Genomic DNA, 17713 nt, shown 5'->3' on the forward strand with positions numbered 1-17713 from the left:
ACAATTCACTGCAGAGGCTGGAGGCTATGCCAAAGCATCAGCAACAGAGGAGAGAACTTTTCAGTGTGAGCCCTAGCAAAATATTATTTTTTTAAAAAGATCTAAAAGTGAATAGGCAGAAAGCTGATGTAAAAACCTGATTCACTAAGGGCATGGGCTCAGAAACAGCAGTTTGGTTTATAATCTTGCCCTTTCCTGCTCACAAAGAGCAGGGAACATACCCACATAATAACTGGTAACAGAGCTCATAAAAATGAACATGGGAATCCTCAGTTTTGGAGGAATTGTTTCAGAAAATTGGAAGCCCTGACTTAAAGGCTTACAGCTGTCAAGGTGCCTTTTTCAGTTGCAGGCCGTTCTCTCCAAGCCAGCAGATGAGAGAATATTCAGTTCTCGCTCTGAGCAGCACCTCCATCTCCTCTGGGTCTCCTGGAGCTCCCACACTTGGACAAGCTGCTTTGCAGCCTCTCCCTGTTGTCTTTTGGCACCTCAGACACCTACAGGATGGTGGATTATATCTATCCCACAATATTTTGTATCAACACCTTAACAAATCTCCCTGATATCCATGGCATGATACAGTAATGAATTCTGAGGTGCTTCAGAGGCCTTTTTGGACACGGATCCAGACAAGGCAGGGCCACTGATGCTCCTTCTGTGCCCACATGACCTGGCTTCCTCCCACAGGAGACCCTGGTGTGCAGGGGATGTGCCCGACCCATTGGGTTTCAGCAAAGATGCTATTTTCTCCTTTGGTAACATGTTTTTCGAGATCATAGAATCGTAGAATAGTCTGGGCTGGAAGGGACCTTCAAAGGTCATCCAGTCCAACCGCTGCCATAGGCAGGGACATCCTCACCTAGATCAGGTTGCTCAGATCCCTGTCCAGCCTGGCCTTGAATGTTTCCAGGGATGGGTCATGTCAGAGACATCTGAAAATACTGTTGTATATTACAGGAAAACATATCATCAGTCTTTTTGCTCTTTCAAGAGCAAAAAGGAATAATGTTAAAATTTCACACGGGAGTCACATGACACTCAGCAGTGTTCCTTCCCCATCTCGTTACAAAAGCTGTTTGTTAATCAGTAACTCAAAGACTGATAAATGGTCAATTGGAAATAAAGTTGTTTTTTAGAAAAGGAGGTGGTGCCAAACTAAATGCTTCTGAGCTTCCTGATCAGTAGAAATGAGACTTGTCTACATTCTTATTTTACTTGCAACCTTCATCATCATACTAGGTAGATCCAAGGCAGCCTGAACTCTGTAGGACTTAAAATCTGAATCCAAATAGCTCAGCTTCTGCCTATCTCTGTTTCTTGTGCATTTGAAGTCATCAGCGTTTGAGATAATTTTTAACAGCAGAGCCACAATGAAACATCAGAGTTGGCCTTTGCAGGAAAGCAGAGTGGATCTGACTATGGCTGGTAGATATTAGCAGAAGTGCTAATGAAAGACTATCACAGCCCCCATCATCTGCTGTGACAGATAAAACAAACCAATTGGCACAAAAAGTTGGGGAGGGAGGAAAAAGTAACAGTAATAAAAGGATTAAAAACTAAGCAGAAGTATATGTATAAGAATAATGCTTATGCATGCATACACGTAAGAACACTGACAATAGCATATTTAATCCATTTGTTAAAAGCTTTGGGGAGGTCAGCACAGGTCACAGAGCAGAGATTCAGTGAGCACAGAGTGGAGGAGAAAAGCTGTAGAAAAGGGAAACAAAAAAGTCAGGTGAAAAGAGGGTTTTTGGGAGGAATTCTAAAAAAAGCTGGCAAAGATAAGAGAACTATTGCAACCTGACTTCATTTTTTATTAATGTAGAGCAAAAAGTGTAATGAGGATATACGAGAGATTACAACAAACACATTGCAGGGGCACCTAGGAGAGAGAAAATCCCTGAATCACTTGCCAAGTAGATAAGGAGGCTTTGATACAAAAATAGCAGCGAATATCAGCTACATATGTTCAGTACCTTTGTTCCTCTACCAAAGAAAAGCCCCTGAAGTGGGGGCTGGTATTTCCAGCTTCATGTCTGATAACAGATCTGCCTCGAAATGAGAGCTCAGGTGCTGGGGCACAGCTCGCTGTACAAGATTTTGCCCAGATTCCCAGCCTTTATTTTAATACCCTGTGCTTCTGCCCACTGCAAAATAAAATAAAACCCTATCAAAAGCAAAAGTCAAAAAGAAACTCAAGTCAGATGTTCATGGTTGACCAAGAAGATGAAGAAGCACGGGAATGTCTCCACCAGCCCTGTGGTCTCTGCACCAGGTGATCTCCCTGCACCCCCACCCTGAAGAAGTTTAATTTTCTCTATTATTATGAGAGGGAATTGTGTCTGTGGAAACACTCCTGCAGCTCCATTACCCCAGCAGAAGTTGACAATAAGCTACTGCTGTGTCCAGCACAACAGAGCTGAGCCTTGAGATCACGTGTAATATGGTACTAAAGTTTTCATCAGGCGTTTTCAAAACTTTCACTCTAATATCTCAATATATTCCCCAGAGGCCAAATAGAATTAATGAGGCTGGGTAACGTTTGCATCTTTCAGTATTCCTGTGAGAAGATATGTTTATGTTTGGCAATCTGAATATTACAAAGAAAACATGCATTTTTACCATGTTGCTTCAGCTGGGCTTGGGGTAGAGACTACCAAAACTGTGTGCTTTGCTCACTGTAACTAATACTCCAGCTAGAAAAGAACTTTGTGTGTTCCAGATTTCTTCATTTTGTGCACTTTTAAAATATATATATACACACACATGTGCCAGCATATTTCACAGGCCTTTTGATGTTTCATTATCTCTGTATATGGGTGGTTTGGTTCCAGCTATAGTTTGAAATGTGAATTTGCCTCTCAGTTTTCCTATGTGAAGGTTAAAAATACAGTCATGAAACAGCCCCCACACATTTTTTTTTCCTGGGTTCCCAAAGCAGAAATCTCAAACAAGGCACTTTTCTTTAAACATCTGCATTAAAAATAAATAAATAAACAAAAAAACCCAACCAAATAAATAACAATCAGCTGTTAAATAAGCATAAAGAGCTTCAAGGCCCACTATCCCTAGGTGTCTCTATATCACTGAAACATTAGCCATAACACCCACCCTGTTAAAAATCTTTCAGGAGCAACAGGCATAGCAGCAAAAGGAATCACGATGGGTTGGAGATTAACTTGGCACCTGCCGCTTCCAGCCTGCTGTGTGCTGCTGGTGCTTTGCATCTTATTGTGACTCATATGGAAATGAGGAGATAGATCCCAAACAGAGCTTTACTTTAAAATATCAAACATGAAATCATCTGTTTATTAAATGAGTATTTCCACCTGAAATACTGAAAACATTTCAAAGTGTTAGTTATGAGGGGTTTTTTTGTTCTTTATTTAGCTTTCTTGAGTATTTCCATCTGACACACTGAGAATATATTAAAGTGTTAGCTACAAGATATTTTTTTTGTTCTTTATTTGGCATTCCTGCAGAGCAGGACAGCATTTTCCCAGTTCTGCTGGTCCATCAGTCCATAGCAGCACCAAACACAGGAATGTGGCTCCTGGGAATTTGTCTGTCCAGAGGATTTTTGAAATCATATCAGCTGTGCTGCCCACACCAGTGAAGAGAGGAGGAGGCACTGTGTTATTTTGTTCTCTTTGTCCGAAAAACTTTAGAGGGTTCTCTAGATTTTTCTATGAAAATTAATGTTTAAAAGTAATCCCAGAGCTCTCAAGCTTTAGTGCTGTCACAAAGACTAGAAAGGGCTCAAGGGAGCTCACTGACTTTTTAAATTAATGCCTTTTAAAAAGATGAATAGTTGCTTAAGGGTCTTCCGAGGAAACCAGGTAGGAGTGGCAGGATGGGGCTGTGCCCAGGAGGGGTGGCACTGGGGCAGCTGGGCAGTGCTGGCTCCCAGCAGCCCAACAAAACCTTGCTGCTGGGGCAGAGCAGCTGTAAATGATTATTTCTGTGCAACAAAATGTAGCAGGAAGAAAAGTGGGGTTTGCTTCATAAAGTCTTCTCCCCACAATGATCTCAATGCACTTTGTGCTACATATAAGTCTTTTATTACTGCAGTAACCTTGTGAAGAAGCTGAGCCTCTCATTGAAGCAGTCCGATATTGAGAGAAAGAAATTAAAAAGGAGATTTTATTTTTTTCCCCAGTTTGACTTTGAGGATCTTAAGGCACTGCTTTTTAAGCTTAACAAGAATAGGCAAAGTAATTTTTGGGTTGCAGGCACTTCTTTTAATGATGCCAGCAGGTTAGAGCTGAAGCAGTAGCTGCAAAGGAGTGGCTGTCCCAATCCCATGCTGTTGTCACACCTTCCCCAGGAGGCAGCTGCTCAGCACAAGAAAACTGGGTGCAATACTGATGGTGATAAGGTGGGGTTCCTTTTTAATCCATGCTGGCCAATGGTAATAGGATTCTTAATCCACCCAATGCAATGATGACAGGAGTTAATTTGGTCTGTGGGTTGTTCATCCCTTTCTTCCTTTGCACTCATTTTGCTTTGTGAATGTTCTTAACCCTCTCCCTGGATACAGTCTTTCTTTTCCAGTTTTGTGACCCCTTTTCCTTTGCTTACCCCTGACTTTCAATTCCCTTTTGCCACTGCTCCATGCCAGTTTACTAACACCTTATTTCTCTTTCTCCTTCTCTCCCTTCACTTTCAGCCCTATACAAGCTATGGTTTTCCAGCTAAGCTGAAATATAGGAGTGTCTTTTCATTTGTGAGAGATATGAAATATTAAAACCAACATTTTCTCACTTTGCTCTCAGTAAGATCTTAAAGGAGGTGTTGCAAGGATTATTTTTCCTCTACTTACTGGCAAACAAAGATAAAATTGTAGCTTTCAAGTAGGCCATTTAATCTTAGAACATTTAATTGTGAGGTTGCCAGCCGTGATTTGATTTCCCATCTTCTTTTGTTCCAAGGTTACAAACCTTCCAATTCATTTATATTTATAAACAATGTTCCCACTATATTACATGCATGGATTATTAGGAACACCTCCCAGTAGAGTACTGTCAACTTTTTTGTACATAATTAATTAAAAGCCTCAAAGTTACCTTTTATCAAACTTTCACAGAGGTTTAGCATATCAGAAATCTCAAAATGAAAGAACTCTATTTAGACCAAAGGGCTATCCAGCTTACTCAAGTAAGGAAACACTTTTTATTTCATGGGATTAAAAAAAAATTAAAGCCAAAGTGGAAATCACCTAGTGCAGAATGTGGTTGCACTGATAACAGAATTATATTTCACAATAAAGGGAGCCAAAACTTGGCTCTTATTAACAGTCCAGTTCTGACAAAATAAGTCAAAGGAGAAAACTACTTCCCCAAAACTATGATCTTACCTGCAAAAGAACTGATTTGGGAGTAATAACTGACCTCTAATGCTAACTGACCTCAACTGCTTATAAATCATCTGTGAGAGGGAGGAAAAGGCTGGAAATGCAAAGCTTTGCCTATATGCATGGCAGCTGCTTTTTACAGTAGTTCCTCAAAAGCAAGTTTAGCCTTTCAGCTTCAAATTAACTTGCATAACTTTGGATCAGAGGCCAGGTCAACCTCACACAGGCTCCCCACGTGTGGGAGTCCACACATTATCATCCTGATTTTGTACTTGCCATGTGCAGCACATGTGACCAGGTCTGGGATGGCCCCACAGCACCAGTGGTAAGCTGGCTAATAGGAGAAACACACATTTCTCCTTGCATGTCTTAAAGGAGTTTTTTTTTTTTGCATGTTGCCTTGTCATCCTAACACATTCTAGATCTGTGACTCCTCTGCCAGGAGAGGTACCACAGTGCACACTATAAATAGGCAGTAAATGTTCCTTTGATTCAGATCATCACTGGTACATAAATGCAAAACACTCAGCAGCATGTTGCAATGTTTAGCATTTTACTGGGACTTGTGGAGCAGGGCTTGTTGCCTGTAAGAGCATTATTACTTTGCATAAATTTTGCTATGAAAGTTAAAATATTTAGGGATCCTAAAGGACTTATTCCCCTTCTTTCCCTTTCCCCAACTAACCCTTGAAGCCACGCTCTACTGTAGGCAGTGGTTCAATGTGCACAGGAGATGCATCTCATGATTCCACTAGCGGAATGGACCCTTTCACAGAGGTGGATTATCTGGAATACAACCACTGGTTATGTTCTCACCATTCACTTTGACCAAGAGATAACATGGGCTCTATAATATCAGACAAGGAAATCTTTGAGCCACACTGCCAGCTCTTATTTTTAACCGCAGATTGAAACCATTTCCCATGATCAACAACTTTGTTTCTCATATGTATAAAAAGCAGCTTTTGAATGTGGCTATCTGCCAAGGAGTTTTCCTTCTCCTGGCAGGTCACTGCTGGTGTAGCAGCACTTTAACTGAACAGTTTCTCTCTAGAGAAAGTCATATATTTAGTGTCTTAAATGCTAGGTTATATGTCAGATTTAATTTGAAATCTGAGATGCTGTAATTCAGAAGAAACTCCTGGCAAAGTGTTCATGATTAAACAAGAGGACATTTGTTTTACTAAGAGTTCTCTCCTACTTGACACTAATTATATTTAATTAGCAATGGTTTACCTAAAAAAAAAGTAAAAGCTAACAGACTTTCTAATGTTCCCTGTGGTAGTAAATGACAAGAAAAGTTAAAGATCATAATGGAGTCTTTACTCTTGTCTGCCCTTTTACCAGTGCCCAGAGCACCACTATACCATCTATAACAAAGCAAAAAAATCCCCTTCTCAGAGACTCAAACTGGTATTTTCAAGTAATAAGGTAAGAATGCAAATATTACACCTTGAAGCATCCTAAATAAGTAATTTACTACACTAACCTTGAACACAACAGTGCATTTTATATCGCATTTATTCTAAGATGTCTGTACTTTTCTCTTCTACATGCATAAGCCAAAATCCATGTTTTTAGAGAAAAAAAAGATTAGCCTCTAGGAAGACCAGGTTGTTTTATTTCAGTGAATCAGATCACCATATTTTATGCTTTCCCAGTATACATATCTACATCTAAGGTCCTCATCCTGGACTTCATTTATATTCAGTGGAGATCTAGTAAATGAACCTAGAGCACAAGCAGTCTTAAAATAGATGTTCACATTTGCTCAGATATATCATATCCTGACTTCTACCAATTGGTAACAAGTAGATATCCAATGCCAACAGAGAGATCCTTGGGTAACTGCTTCAGATGCAGACAAATACTAAATATGACCCCGAGTCCCTCTTACAGCTCTATATACCTGTCAAGCATGGAACTTCAGACTCAGAAGTTTATAGATATAAAAAGTAATCAAACATTTTCCTTTTCTTTGAATAGATACAAAGGGAGGCTAGTGGAAGGTCCAACAGTGGCCCAAATTGGCTACTTGTTAGTGATCTGTAGTCTTTAATGGAAGGGGGTGAAAATTTTCTGTGTAAGTAGCAAAGTCATTTGAAAAGGCTTGGACATTGCCAACTTCCTTAATCCTTTTCATAAAGCACTGAGATTGTATGAATGTATGGCAGTAAAAAGGACTTCAAGACTTCTAGTTGAAAGCACAGGACACCCCCTGCTGTCTTCTCATGTGTAATATATTGCAGAAATTCTGTAAACTCATTTTCTTAAAGAAAAAAATTTAATCGCCATTAGTGTCTTTCGGGACACCTCCTATAAATACTTAAAATTGCCCTGCTTTACTCAGTTTAATTATTTATTTGGAGAATAATTACTTTATATGTCAGATCCATTATCACAGAAGTTGTAAATGATCCTGAAACCAAAAAGAAAACTGTCTTCTTGAGATCAGTAACCTTAGCACTGCAGACACTATTTTAATTGTTGCCTCATTGCAGAATCTGTACAGAACAAGAATGCAATGTGAATCTCAGACTGTCCTGAGATTTAGTTTAGAAGAGCTAACAAAACCTACAGATACCAAGGAGTGAAGGATTTCCCAAAATAATACATACCTCAGCAGCCATGAAATAGATAAAAGAAATAGAATTAATGGAGACTCAGTATAAAATTAATGAATATATTATGATAGAATGTAATTGTTAAACCTAGAGTCAATGAATTTGATTTATCTCCATCAAAACCTTATCTTCTCTATCATACATCTGTGTGCAAAGTAGATGCCTTCCAAGACCAAAACCGAACATACTTCTATTAAGGGTAGAATTTATTACATTTATTAAATATTCAGTTGATTTCCTGATAAATTTGCACACATCTGCCTAGTCCTGTCGAACATCAACCTTGCCCCTACTTCAGAAGGGCACCAAACATTTTCACTAAACATTTTGTTGCCATCATGCTCTTTCACAACACTCATCTTCTGTCACTCAGCAGGAGACCATGCAAGCTGGGTCAGACCAAAGGTCTGTCCGACCCAATAACCTATCTCTAGTGGTTGCTGGAGGCAAAAGGGGAAAGCTGAAGACCATGGCACAATGTCAGACACCTCCCCAGCAGTCCCTGGGCTACCATTCATCCACAGCCAGGGACTGCTGGAGCTGTGTGGGCTTTCTTTGCTCTTAGTCACATCTGCTGGACAGCCCCTCCCATGATGTGCCCAGTCTTCCCCTTGAGCCATGGAAACCTTCAGCTTTCAGTATGACTTTTAGCCCAGGATGTTACACAAAGACCAGTCCTGTCCTGCCTCTCTGCACAGAAGTCAGCAGTAATCGTGTTCTGTCTTATGCAGATGTTCCAGTTGTGCCTATTTAACCATTAGTCTTAATTTCTAATTCTGTACTGCTCTTCCTTGTCATATCTTCTATACATAGCATATTTGCACTCACATTTATGCTTTATTATTGTGGTTTAGTTTTGCATTTCAACAGTTATGAACTATGAAAGACTGTGAATACCTGGAAGACTAATTCAGAATTGCTACTGGAAGTAGTCAGGTTGCAACACATGAAAATGTTTTGTTCCATGACATAAAATCAGCCTGGCCACATCCCTTTACCAGGAAAATCAACACTGTCACCATCTCATTATTGTTCATCAACAGGAATGTTCTATAACATGGCTAATAAGAGGAATATTGTTAGGTACAGAATAAGGGGTTTACTTTTGTTACTCAGTAAAGAGCCTACTATCTGTCCTCACCTGTGTAAGGTTCACTCCCACACCTACCCTGTGTATCACCACTTCATTTTGGCAGATTTAAACATTTAAGGCCAAGTTTTGTGTTATTTCTACCAGCAGCCAATTTCTAATTTCTGAACATATAAAATGTTGTTGTTTTTTTTTTTTCAACTATCTCTCAAGGCTTACTATATTGGATTTGAAACCACCTCTGCTTCTCATTTACTGTACACCACTTTTTTTTAATTGCAACCAAAATACCATCTGTGCTGAAATTTGTTACATGAGGTTTTTGCTTTGGATATCAACTATTTCTATAAAACATGACTTAAAATCAATTAGTCATTCTGGACATAAAGATAAACTAAACAAACAGTTATATATATCTTCCTACATCTTTTTCATTTAGCTTTTATGGTATTTTGAGAAGCACCAGATTTGCCTGACAAATAGTTGCCTATTTAATGACAACAAAAATTCTGTAACAGCAGTTGAAGAAAAAGATAGAGGAAAATATATCACACTGTTGTTCATCATTCTGAATTACGGAAAACATTCTGAAGCTCAGACTGGTGACTAAGAGAACTCAGATCTCCTCCCATCTGCTTGCGAGGCTGGTGGCAACCAGGGAGTGATGGCTGTGAGGATCCCCTGCCATTCAGCACGGTGGGTGTCAGTCCATGGAGGCAGAGACACAGACCCCAGCCTGGAGAAACTCCTGCTGGAGGAGTGGGAACTTGAAGTTAGACACAGCTGAGCCAAGGAAGACAATGAATTTGTAAGGTATCTCACTATTTGCAGCTGTATTCAGGCAGGAATACAAACTACAGAGGCTAAATAAAGCTATTTTTAAAAAAAAAAATATCAAATTAGAGACTCTTTTCCATCTGCCCACATCCTAAATGTTCAAAAATTGTATAATAAGTTAGAATCCCAGGCACAACAGGTCTGACTTTAAAAAGCAGAAACTTTTTTAAAAGCCACTGGCCATCTTTGTCACTGAACACCTTTACAAGTTTGAGGCTTTGAGGGACACCAGCATTACACATCTGAACTCCTGCAATGGCTACAGACCTCACCAGAATTAAAATGTTTTTCTCTACACTTGTGTTGTTGTTCTTCTCCACATAGTGGACTTTTAATATCACACAATGCCTTGACCCAGACTCCCAGGGAACACAGATAAAGCCAGATAGCTATTCCATGTCTGTGGGCTTCTCTAACCTTCACTGGGCTGCACAACTAGCCAAGGACTACTCCTCCCTGCACCACTCCCAAAAGCACCTCATGTCTCCTTCTCTGGAGACATTCAAAAGCCAGCCAGAGGCATTGCTGTGCCATCTGCTCTGGTGACCCTCCAGAAGTCCCTTCCAACCTCAGCCATTCTGTGATCTCCATGTTAATATTTACTCTGTGTTGGTACCTGCAGCATGCTGGATGCTGCCTGTATGTAAGATGCAGAGTTTTGGGCTCTGTGCTCATGATCAGGTTAATCTCATTGAAGTATGGGTTCTACTAAGAAAGAAACTCCACCCTGCCATTTCCTGCCCAATCTGTAGAACAGACACAGTGATAATGGAGAAAGCTGAATAATAGAAGCAGTCTGGTTGAAAAACTGACCTGATAAAGTTACCAAATAGTTTTCAGCATTGGCTCCATGACATGGTTCCCCACACAGTCCTTCAATCGTTAATGGCAGCACAAAGAAGAGGACAGAGACACAGAGCCATCCCTTCAGTCTTCACTGCGACTCAAATTGTGGTCATGGAAACACAGATAAATTTCCTGAGGCTATTTGACAACCCTGCAAGTCAGGACTGTTTTTTCTGCCATGCTTGGAGCCCAAGCTTTTTTGAAAGATGACCCAAATATGGGATGGGAAAATACAGATGTTATACTTTGCCCTTTCATGCTTGGTCATTCAGATCATTACAAACCCTTCAGGGCAGGATTCAGCCATCTTCTGGCCTCCACAGAAAGGGCCTCACTTGGCTTTTCAAATAAACCTGCTGGGCAATAGAAAAACCATAGAGGGAGAGGACAGTGCTACTATCATTTCCAACAGAGGCCCAGATAAAGCTTGCTCTTGTTACATAAGTTATTTAATAACGAATAATTGCATTTTGCACAAATGAGAGCCTTATTGACCCTTGAGGGGGTTATACATAATGAATCCAGAAACACACCTATTAGCAACCATAACGGATCTTTTGTGACTAAATCAGCTTAATCTCAGTGCCCCTTGACAGCAAGCTTACGTAGCCTGTAGGCCACATGCATGCTATTTTATCTCCTTTCTCCCTGTGTACTTGCAGTCTAGACCTCTGATATGAATTTTAGAGGATTGCAGACCTTGGGGCATACCACTAAGAAATGAGGGATTTGGAAAGTAAAAGAACAAGACTTGTCATTAGAGTACAACATTTTACGTTCACTTTTTAAAGTCTTCACAATTGCAAACAAATGCCTTGAGAAAGAGTCCCAAACAAAGCCAGCTCTGTAGTCCTGCTTTTACTTAATGCTGGGCAAACAAAGATGCAATTTAAGCAACTTGACAGTGTGCAATAAAACAATTTCAAAAGGCTATGGTTTTTTTCCTACTACTGTTGGGAAACAGTTTTTCTGAGAACACTTTAGATTGCCTAGTGTGGACATGAAAACAGAAGAACAGAGTGGTGACAGTGATCCTCCTCAGGGTCTTTCCCAGCACCTGTTTGTAAACCACTAGAAAGCTTAATGAAAGCAAACTCCAGCCTCAACCAGGTCCACCCAGCAATGTCCCCCCCCAGGTAGCCTCCATACATACTGTAGATCTTTTATGCATATAGATATAGATTTGTAATTCAGGACCAAAGCAAATTAACAGAGATCTCTCAGCATCAGTGAAATGATACCAATTTACACATCAAGGTTATATTTTCTGGTGACTTTTCACTATATCCCATACATAAATTAAGATTGAAAGTTCTTGCAGATACTCTAAGCTTTGGCCTTCTTTTCAGACCAATATGATGCTCTCCTTTGAAAAAATTATTCAATAATTCAATACTGACTCAATAAATAGTTTAGTAAGTCTTTTGCATGAGAAACCTCAGCAAGTGGCATCTATTCACAAAAGCAGCACAGGGCAACCTAATCACATCTTTAATTTGCTTCTGCTACTGAGCAGGTTGGCTTGTGCCTGTGCTTTTCAGTTGCAGTAGCTTTGATTATACTTCTCTCTTTAAAAAAGTCTGCATCTAACAGCATGAAATACATCTATTTCAAATATGGAAAACTATAAAGAAACAGCAATAATAGGATCTCCTGCTTGCACGTGAGAGTGTGAATGAGAACATAACAAATTCACCTACAGTATTATCTATCTGAACAAAGTCTGAATTTCAGCTCCAGTGACCTTGTGCTCACAAAGATCACAAATTGCAAGGCAGACGAGGTTAAAAGAAAAGGGCTTTAGTCAGTCAGTTATACACTGCTACAACACAACCTGCAGTTGTTATTTCTCCAAAACTGGTTTTAAGACAGAAATAAGGCTTCCCCTCATGTTGCTTTACAGTTCACAAAACATAGCTCATGATAATTCACACTGTTGCTCAACAGCAGTAAGGGAAATTTCTCTTCATTTAAGATGAAGAACCACCACCAAAACAGAAGAAAAAGAAAATGCCCAAAATACAGACATTAAAAATTTGCTCTGGTGAATATGGCGTAGTCTCACATACAACAAAGTCCTTTTTAAGGGAGCTGCAGCTTAAGTCCAGCAGAATATAGTAGTATTGATGGGGGAATATTAGAGTAAACTTGATACCAAGAAAAAAATCAAGATTCTAATATGTGTAGAAAAATGCTTGGTGATCTAAACTAATAGAAATGTTCCTACTTACAAAATCAGTAATACCTCCATGCTTGTTTGCTTTAGTCCATATACACCAAGTCACACCCTGTCTGGGCTGAGCTGTAGGACTCCTAAATGAGGTCTCTGTTTTGTAGGAATTCCTAAACCCCAAAATGGACCAAAACCACACTTAGCTTCTTTCTAGGTTGTATAGGCTGAGATCTTACCCCACAGCTTCAAAATTCACAGCTCTCCCTGCCCACAGGTTGTCAGTCCTCCAGGTCATGGAATACCACATAGCCATAAACACTACCAAAATTAAAAAGATATATATCTGCTATGAAGACCAGAGTCTAGATCTCTGCTGCTATCCATATTTAACTTTTCACACCATCTTATTAAGGACCATGTGAGTATATAATGTAATTTAGAAGAGCTTTTCTGCTCATAAAACTATGACATCTCTAGAGAAGTTAATATTTGTTCTGGAGATCAACAGGTACTATAACTGAAATTAAAGATGACTTTTTCATCTAAAAAATCCTTCCTAAGCCTCATTGACTTAGTGCCCTATACAGAATCTAGAGCTTGGAGCAAAACCAGACACCACAGAGCCATAGAGTCTGATGACAGAAAAAGGGAGTTATTGGACAGTTTTATCCAATTTGATCCCACTCACAGCATATCTGAATTTCACACAATGTTTTAATCAAAGTAAGCTTTTATGAATATACACTTGTACTTATTCCAACAGATCCTAGGACTGAGAAAACCATGTGCTAGAAAGCAGGCCCTTATTAAAGTAATTCTCATTAATTAACATAAAATTCAGAGAAACATATTTCAAAAAAATCACTGAGTTAAAGAAGCTAGGACACAGATGCAGTCACTAGGCATTTATTAACTTTCCTTGGATAACAACAGTTAGCTGCATAAGCAAAGAACACAATCTTGCAGAGCCAGATCAAGCAGGTGCACAGGCTGTAGGTGATTTGGCTACTTAAGTATCAGAATTGCCACAAACTGTGTAAAAAGAGGCTCCAAAGCGGGAAGGTATCAGCTGTCCTCATGGTCTGCCTCTCCCAGCAACAGGGCTTTGAGAATGTGTGTTCAGAATGGTAGATCTTTTCAAAGCCTCCAGATCCCTCCTTAGACAAATCCCAAGCAATTTAAAAATCCATTTCATTTCCACAAGGACATTAGGTTGAGAGGAAACAAAAAAAAAGAAAAAAGGCTACTTTCTAAATCTGCCATTACGCAACTTCATGTTTCGAACAATTAATATGCAGTGCCAAAAGCTCTATGATAAAAATGAGAACAGTATCTCAGGAAGTCTCTTGTTCCTTTACAAGTGTAATCAGTACAATATTTTAGGGACACTTGCTACCCAGACCACCTCAGACCGTGATTCCCCCATTACATCAAAAGGAAGCAAGTGAGCAAGGTAGAACAGCATTTTCATCACAGTTCAGCTGTTTCACCTATTTGTTTCATGATACTGTCTGCAGTCCAAATCTGAATAAGGGCAATAATACTCTCCATGCATTTAGCATGTATAGCTTGGGAACATTGTAAATAAGACACACAGTTCAGAAACCTATTTCTAGATGAGAATGACTGCAGAGCAAGTCAATGGAAATCTGCACACCATGGTCATGGGAAGGTGGTAACTCTCACAAAGGATTTAGGGTCACTGTGATGCAAAGTGACACCAACATCCCTGTCAAACAGCACAGGGAAAACCAGGACATTGGAGTATTTTGCTTATATATAGAAAATATTTCTTATATACAGATACATATCATAACATATCATTAGACAGAGCAGAGATCATCACTAGAAACTTAGTCAACATGAGGTTTTTTCTGGAATTAGTTCTCAGAAAAGGATTAAAACCCCAGCTTAATTAAATCAGGGGAAAATGCATTGTGTGGAAGCAAGGGTGGTTGGATTTATTGGGGCCTGTGTAAGGCTGCAAATATGACTGCAATCCCTGAGTGCCTACCTGGGGATGAAAAAAGTTCTTGAGCTTACAAAAGCAAATACTACAAGGGCTGTTCCACTCCATGATTCACCACTGAATGTTTGAATTCAGGCGGGCTCTGTGCCCTCTGTTATCACTCCTTCACAACCCTTTACACATGTGCTTAATTTGACACACAGAGACAAAGATTAGTTCCAGCAAAGTCCTGTGATATCCTTAACCATAGGATCAAAAAGACTCCCACTGTGAGAGATCAGAGACTGAAGGATCAAGCTTTATAGCAAGTAGGGTCAAGCAGAAGGTTTCCAACCCACAATATGAGCACTGTTTTTTTTATCGTGTAACACTGTTCTTCTCTGAATGACTATCTTCTCCACAGCATGGCAATTTCTCTTTTTTTCTGAATGACTATTATCACAGTTTTACACTGAAGTTGTTTATAAATGTTCCTTATGACATTCCCCCTTTTTTTTTTTAATCAAGTCGTTTTTCCAGCATGAAACAGGACATTTACTTTTCATCTATAAGAGACAATGAAGCTGCAAAAGCAGCCTTCATAAACCCTGGAAGCTTCCTCAACAAGCAAAACTGCTAACTGCAATGGACATTCATAAATCACTCCATCTAATTAACAACAATTCCTGAAGTTTCATTAATTCCTAGAGGAAGACATAGATGTAATACACATCTTAAGGAGCCAGCAAGGTTGGCTTTCTCTCCAGGCATAAAATAAATATGATGCTCTCTTCCTTACTCAAGAGATGCATGTTATACATGTGCACACAGCAAAAAAATCAATGTCACTCAAGATGTGAGGATACTTTTCTAGCCAGGCCTATAGGAATTAATTTTGTTTTCAGAATGGTCAAATATTCAGTCCTAATCCTGCCCTCACTGAACTCTATAGACACTTTTCCCTCTGAAGCTCAAGCAGAATTATATGTGTAAGGCTTTTGATCTACCTCTGATTTTGAGCAATTGGGTTACCAGTGCAGATTTGAATTCCAGGAGGACTGAGGGGTCACCAGTGTCTGGGTCAGTGCTGCCCAGGAGCCTTTGAAGAGAATACCTGCAGCAAAGTAGGGTCTAAGCTAAACCGTAACAGCTGGGAGGATCACAGAGACAACATTAACGAATCCATTGGAAAAAAAAATGAAGACCACAATTTTTTTTTTTTTTTTAGAAGAACAGAAAAAAACAATTGAATCTTGGTGCTACACAAGACCCTGCCTTTCCTGCAAATGATAAAGCAAGCTTGACATCCTGTGGCCAGGGCCAGCATGGGAATGGCTCAGCTAACCCGCTCAAAACCTGGGTTCCTTGCTCAGGAGACCATTCTACTCCCCAGGGATTATCTGTTCCTTTGAGAGAGGTGTGACAGTCCTGTGTCAAGGGAATAAGTATCCTGAAAGAAATGTGAATGCTAATTATTTCATTTCTGGCCGGGCATGACTAGGAGATGCAAGAGAGCAATTCCACATGAAAGCTTGCAGGGTGTCAGAGGGTCAATAGGGGATGGGTCCCCTTTGTAGCCCAGAAAGTCTGTGTGGCCTCTCTGCTTGAAGTGAGACCCTGCCCTGAAAGAGGGGTGTGAACACAAATGGGGCACCAGAGGCTGGAAAAGCAAAAAACAAAACAGAGCACAGAAGACCAGTTTCTCCCAAAAGAAACAGGTACAATCTGAACTATAAGCATCTTAGAAAAGATTATTTATTCATAATCATAATTATTCATAATCATAAAGTCCACTGCTTCTCTTTCCAGCCTAGATTTCACAAAAGAAAAGCTGTACTTAAATTATCTGTGATAATTGTTATAAAACAATCGCATATAGCAATCTGGGCTTATTGATGCACAAACAATACACCACATCAATCACTGTAAACCCTTCCAAACCTACATGTGGATGTAATTTATAAGAACACTTCCTGTAGCAAAGATAGCAAAGCAATTTGCTAGAACTTAATATGTAACAAATTATTCCTGTTAAAAGAGCAAATGATAACAAAGGGGGTATCTCTAGATTTATAGTTGCAAGGTCAGACCCAGCCTTTCAGCTGCACAGTACATTGGGATGAATCATGTTTGCACAATTCGCAGAAGGTTGTCTTTGGACTTTAAAAATGTTGGTATACTCTTAAACAGAATTTAATAGATTTATTGCTAGGTTTATTAAGATAGAATTATTATTTATTTACTCTTGTTTTCTTTTCCAGAGTAAATAAAATGAATAACCTACCCAGCACAGTTTAGATATTCAACCATGGCAAGCTTTCCAGATTAAATGAACAGCCTTTGAATCAGGCTAAAGAACGGTCATATTGGGTAAAATAAAAGATTGCAATGTAACCTGATTCAAATTATTCACCCACTGTGTATTGCCTTCCAGTGTCTTTGCTCAGGACAGATATAAGCCTCTTACCATTTTTGAATGCTAGTGTTTTAACTTTACAAGTAGTAAATGTTTTAGTTTTCAACCACCTTTATTTTACTCTGTTAGAAAATGTAGCAGAAGGTTAAAAGGAAACAAACTCCAATCCTAAGGACACAAAGCAATAAAGCATTTTGAAGACTTTTTTTAGTTCATTTCAGAATATTTTGGTTTTGTTCATGTTCAGCTCAAAGCAAATTCCTAACTTCTTGCAAAACTAGAAATTTTTAACTGTTAGAATGAAAATTTATTAATTATATGAAAGAACATGCTGAACTCTATTCTAGCTCATCATAAAAAATAGGTTTTAACTCTAAACATAGAATTAATGTGGCTGATAATGTGCAAGCATGGTTTTGGATT

The sequence above is a fragment of the Columba livia genome, chromosome 7 (assembly GCF_036013475.1).
Source record: "Columba livia isolate bColLiv1 breed racing homer chromosome 7, bColLiv1.pat.W.v2, whole genome shotgun sequence".
Lineage (NCBI taxonomy): Eukaryota > Metazoa > Chordata > Aves > Columbiformes > Columbidae > Columba > Columba livia.